The following is a 6,749-nucleotide window of genomic DNA, read 5'->3' as shown; positions in this document are numbered from 1 at the left end:
AAATTTTAGAATCATCTTGTCAATGTGTACTGAAAAAGCCCACTGACACTTTCATTAGAATGGCATTGAATCGGGGCACCTGGATGGCTCAGTTTGTTAAGTGTCTGCCTTCGGCTCAGGTCACAATCTTGGGGTCCTGGGATCGAGCACCGCATCAGGCTCCCTGCTCAGTAGTGAGTCTGTTTTTCCCTCTCCCTCTGCCCCTCCACCCTACTCGTGTTCTCTCTAATAAATAAATAAATAAATCTTAAAAAAAAAAGAACTGTATTGAATCTATAGATCAATTTGAGAGAATTGGGGTCTTAACCATATCTGACCATGAATACTGGGTATCTCTTTCCTTTCTCTCAACAAGGTTGTATCATTTCCATGTTCAGGTTCTAGCACATCTTTTGTCAGATTTATCACTATCTTCTATTTTGATGCTATTTGAAATGGTAGCTTTAACATTTTCAAGTTCTAATTATTCATTGTTAATAAATAGAAATACAGTTGATTTTGGATGATAGTTGTGTCCCACAACTGTCTAAACTCATTTATTTGTTCTTGTGGCTTTTTTAGATATTCCACCAGATTTTATATATAGATGATCATGTTGTCTACACATATAGACAGCTTACTTCTCCCTTATAATCTGGATGACGTTTGTTTCTCTTTCTTGCCTAATTGTCCTGTCTAGAAACTCTAATATAATGTTTAATAGAAATGGTGAGTATGGACATCTTCGTCTTGCTCCTGATCTTAGGCAGAATATTTTTTTTTAACAAGAAATATGAAGGTAGGTGTGAATATTTTGGTTCTTTTAATAAGTTGAAAATGATTCTTTGTATTCTTAATTGTTACAATTTTTATCAGGGATGCATTTTGGAATTTGTCAAATGCATTTTCTGCATCTATTGTGATGATCATATAGTTTGTTAATATGGTGGATTATATTGCTTGAGTTTTAAATGTCAAACCAAACCTACATTTCTGGAATCAACCCTACTTGATCATGATGTATAGTTGTTTTTCATATATAAAGGACTTGATTTGGTAAGCTTTTGTTAAGAATTTTTGTTGTGTTTATAAAGGGTATTTATCAGTAGCTCTATTCTTTGACTAGTTTTGTATCAAGGTAATGCTGAAATCATAGGATGTGTAAGAAAGTTTCTTACTGGGCGCCTGGGTGGCTCAGTTGGTTAAGCGACTGCCTTTGGCTCAGGTCATGATCCTGGAGTCCCTGGATCGAGTCCCGCATCGGGCTCCCTGCTCGGGAGGGAGTCTGCTTCTCCCTCTGACCCTCCCCCCTCTCATGTGCTCTCTCTCAAATAAATAAATAAAATATTAAAAAAAAAAAGAAAGTTTCTTACTTATTGAATTTTCTGAAAGACAATTGGCATTCAATGAGAGTATCCCCTTCACGTATCATGGTCCAGAATGTGTCTCCTAACAGAAGTGTTCACTGCATTTGTTTTTCCTCTATCAGAGGGTACAATCTTGTTCTGCCTGTTGTCTCATAGCTGAAAATACCTGTTTTTATATTTTTTGGTCCAGTTTTATATTTATGGCAGGGGAATAAATCCAGTCCCTGTTATCATAGCATAGGCCAGAATAAAAAAACAGCTGATTTAACTGTTTTTATTTTTAATTTATTTAAACTTTTATAAAATTTTAAAATTTTAATTTCTTATTTAGTTGTTTGCTTGTGTTGTGATATATAACATATAGATAAAAGTGCATAGGCATAAATGTACAGTGAAAGTTGATTATAAAGCAAACATTTAATGTCACCACCACCCAAATTAAGAAATTAAATGTTGCTTGCAATCTCGAAGCCCTCACATATCCCTTCCTTGAAGCCAGTCCTCTCCCATTCAACTGTCATGACTTCTATGGTAATTCTGATTTCTTATTAATTTTGAATTTACAGCAAAGAATTGCTTAACTTTGTCTTTTTAGAATATGTATTTGTGGAATCATGTACTACGACTTAATTTCTAGTTTCTATTATTTAAAATTGTGTTTGAATGACATGTACATTTTGATAAACATAGCTGTAAATTCATTCTTGATATTGATGTGTATTATTCCATTGCAAAGCATTCTCTTGGTAGACATTTGTGTGTTCAACTTTTAGCTATAGCAAAAATTCTGCCTTGAATACTCATACATTATTTTGATCCACGTGTGCATGGGTTTCTACAGAGAAATTACTGTATTATGAGGGAAATATCTCCTGCCTTATGCAAAAATGATTAACTATTTTCTAAAGTGGTTCTATAAATTTATACTCCCTTCAGTAATGTGAAAGGTCTAGTAATTGATGATTTTGATATTTAGTTTAAGCAAATTTTATTGCAATTTAAATTTTCATTTCCCTATTTCTTCAAGTGATGGAGCAGATTTTTTGTTGCTGCTTATTGGTTTGTATTTCTTCTTTGGTGAAGACTGGTCATTTGCCTGCTTTCATATTGTAATGCTTGTTTTTATTTCTTTCTTTTTTTTTTTTTTTGAGAGAGAGAGAATGAGAGACAGAGAGCATGAGAGGGAGGAGGGTCAGAGGGAGAAGCAGACTCCCTGCTGAGCAGGGAGCCCGATGTGGAACTCGATCCCGGGACTCCAGGATCATGACCTGAGCCGAAGGCAGTCGCTTAACCAACTGAGCCACCCAGGCGCCCCTGTAATGCTTGTTTTTAAAATATGCATACTGAGCATAATCCCCTCCAGTTCCATCCATGTCGATGCAAATGGTGGGTATTTATCCTTTCTGATGGCTGAATAAGACTCCATTGTATATGTGTACCACATCTTTATCCATTCACCTGTTGAAGGGCATCTCTGCTCCTTCCACAGTTTGGCTATTGTGGACATTGCTGCTAATTTGCATTGACATGGATAGAACTGGAGGGGATTATGCTAAGAGAAGTAAGTCAAGCAGAGAAAGACAATTACCATGTGGTTTCACTCATATATGGAACATAAGCAATAGCACAGAGGACCATAGGGGAAGGGAGGGAAATCTGAAGGGGGAGAAATCAGAGAGGGAGACAAACCATGAAAGACTATCTACCCCAGGAAACAAACTGAGGGTTTCAGAAAGGAGTGGGGGTGGGAGGATGGGTAACAGGGTGATGGGTATTAAGGAGGTTACATGTTGTGATGAGCACTGGATGATATACGCAACTAATGAATCATTGAACAGTACACCAAAAACTAATGATGTACTTACTATACAATGGCTAACTGAACATAATAAAAAAATAAAATATACATACTATAAATAAAAAGAAATAATAAAATAAAATATACGTTCTGGAGTTCTTTACATATTGTGAATATGAGTCCTTATTAGGAATATGTACTATAAATAACATCTGTGACTTTCACTTTCTCTTTTTGGTTTTCTTTGTTATTCTTTTAATGTTATTCTCAGTTTGAAAGCAACCAAAATTATCAATGTTTGCTTTATTGTTACTAGTTTCCATATCTGGGTCAGAAATACTTTTCTCAGTTTAACTTGTAAAGCTGCATTGTTTGCCTTACAGATTTGAATTTATAAAAGCCTGGAATTGATTTTGTAGAGGCTTTGTGGTAAGAGATTTAATGTATCTTTTCCTTATTGACCGAGTTGTCCAAACATAATTTATTGAAACAAATTTCTCCATGATCTTCCATATCACCTTTGACTTAAAGTCAATTATCCATATATTCAGGGAGTATGTTTTTATGTTCTTTCTTCTATTCCACTTGTCTATTTGTCTAATCTGACATCAACACATTGTTTTAGCTGGTATAAGGAAAAATAATAGACATTTGTAAACATGTTCAGCCTTAGGAGTTACTAAAAATGAATATTAAAAAATAGTTGGTTGTCAATTGCTTATGACATAATCCTTGCAACTTTTTTTTAAGATTTTATTTATTTATTTGTCAGAGAAAGAGAGAGCAAGCACAAGCAGGGGGAGCGGCAGGCAGAGGGAGAAGCAGGCTCCCCTCTGAGCAAGGAGCCTGATGAGGGACTCAATCCCAGGACCCTGGGATCATGACCTGAACTGAAGGCAGACATGTATATGTGCTGCCGAAGCGAGCACCTGAAGGCAGACATGTAACCAACTGAGCCACCCAAGCGTCCCAAACTTTGCAATTTTTAAATGTTATTATAATGCTGGTAAAATTGGGCTTCTTAAGCACTGCTGCCAACAAAGTAAATAATTTGACAGTAATCTTAAAAATAATATTCAGAATTCTTATGGCATTTCTATTTAGGTTAACTTATTTTTTTTTTAAAGATTTTATCTATTTATTCAGCAAGAGAGAGAGTATGCAAGAGGGGGTAGGAGCAGAGGGAGAAGGAGAGAGAGAATCCCAAGCAGACTCTGCACTGAGTGTGGAGCCTGACGTGGGGCTCGATCCCACAACCCTAAGACCATGACCTGAGCTGAAATCAAGAGTCAGTCACTTAACCCACTGAGCACAAAGGCACCCCATATGTTAGCTTATTTTTAATAAGGTCTCAACTATGGATAACTGTATGAATTAAGAGGTTTATCACAGTGTACTTTATGTATATATACCTATTTATTTATCTACATACCTACTTAATTTATTTTGGGAAATATAAGGAAAACTGTTCATTTAAAAATTGAAATTAAAAGGCAAATATGCAAAACTACATATGTGGTATGATTGTAAGTAGTTAAAAATACACCATAACCATGTGGCTCAGTGACTGGAAAGAGAACACTATACTGTTAACACTGGTAATGTTAAAATAGAGGAACTATGGTATATTTTCTTGCTTTTTTGGATATTTACCAAATAGCATATAAAGTTGCAATGCTATTTTTATAATGAGTATTTGTTATGAAATAATGAGATATATAATGGGAGAGGGGTATAAGGGAGGAGAGAAAGTCCTCTAATTATTCCCTTTGATCATTCATCCTCCATAATTTTGAGTATTGGGCCACTGGGGATATTGTCTCAAAAGAAACTCTCCAGTCTGAAAACATAAATCCCAAATTTTGGGATCAGAGTACATAGCAGGGCTAAGTGTAGAATCTATGGGTCTTGGGTTTAAGAGCAGATGGTGCAAAACCTGGACTGGGTGTGTGGCATCTTACACCAAAATAGGATTTTAGCTTTAGGCACACGTTCTTGACTAGAAACTAGAAAAATCTCTCCACCATGTTAGATGTGTTTTCAGTTAGCTGGTATGAATCTAAAACTTTGCCTATTCTCTTTAAATTTTGTTGTGTTTATATGACTCTTTCCTCTCTCTCTGTCCTATTTCTACTCTGCATTTGTCCTGGTCATTTCCCCTGCTCAACCAACTGAAGAAGGAGAATCCTGGAACTTAAAAAATTCTTATATATGGCTGAGTTCAGCCACCCATAGTAAGTCTGCACTCAGAAAGAAATGAAGGTGAGAAGTCAGATGAAAGTGTGTTTGTGTGGCAAGAGAATGGTTTGTAGGGGAGAAGGTGGTGATATTGAAGCTGGTAGATTGTTTGTGAATTCTATTTTACAGATGGTGTAAAAATTAGAAATTATCCCTACTCTTAACATCTTAACCACTATCAATCCACTCTTCTTTTTTTTTTAAAGATTTTATTTATTTATTTGTCAGAGAGAGGCACAGTGAGAGAAGGAACACAAGCAGGGGGAGTGGGAGAGGGAGAAGCAGGCTTCCCGCGGAGCAGGGAGCCCGATGCGGGGCTCGATCCCAGGACCCTGGGATCATGACCTGAGCCGAAGGCAGACACTTAACGACTGAGCCACCCAGGCGCCCCTCAATCCACTCTTCTTAACAATATGAGAACGTCCTTTAACAGGCATATTTTCAATTCTTTCATTGAAGACTAAGGCTTAAAATGCAAATTTCAGTGAATATGGTGATAGTGAAACACAAAATTTATAAAAAGCTAATAATATAAAATTTATAATTTCCAGTTGGAGGAAAACATGCTGTTTACCTTCCTTTGCAGGAGAATGAATTCCTTCATTCATTTCCCCAAGAGATGAGCCTAGAGATACTGCTTGAAAATCTGTGATGGAAATTTAGTCCTTTTCCAGATGACTTTATGATCATGCAACATTTGTTTTTAGAAAACCTTTTTTTTGGACTGATATCACATTCTTTCTTGAGAATAGGTTTGGATGGAGATGAGTCATTGAGTGTGGACTGCAGGAGAGGACTGAGAAATATTTTGAAAGTGGATCTAAGGTAATTTGTGAAATTTACACTTTTGCCTAGGGCAGAGCTTGGACCAGACACTTTCGTGAATTTGGTTGCTGAGCCAGAAACAGAAAGGTTCAGATTAAAGGGAGAGATTATGCACTTCTAGCCTACAAAGAGATCTTTTCATTCTGCTGGTACATTTACCTAATGCTCTGTTGTGGGTCTAATGAAAATAACATTTTCCTAACCTGAGTGTCTTTCTCAAGGAAAGATGTACTTACTTACTTTTTTCATAGAGGAATTTTCGGTTCACAGCACAAGTGAACAGAAAATAGAGATCTCCCATATACCACAGTCACCTGCATATGTACATCCTGCCCCATTATCAAACATTCCCCCCCAGGTGGTACTTTGTTAAATGATGAACCTATATTGACACATCGTAATTACTCAAAGCCATAGTTTATATTAGGGTTCACCCTCAGTGTTGTACATTCTGTGGGTTTGGAAAATATATAATGACAGATGTCCACCATTTTATTATCACGCAGAGTGTTTTCACTGCCCTAAAAATCCATGCTCTACTT

The sequence above is a fragment of the Mirounga angustirostris genome, unplaced genomic scaffold, assembly GCF_029215605.1.
Source record: "Mirounga angustirostris isolate CCGP_5_RB_7025 unplaced genomic scaffold, mMirAng1.0.hap1 SCAF_13, whole genome shotgun sequence".
NCBI classification, from domain to species: Eukaryota; Metazoa; Chordata; class Mammalia; order Carnivora; family Phocidae; genus Mirounga; species Mirounga angustirostris.
This window is presented reverse-complemented; position numbering follows the sequence as displayed.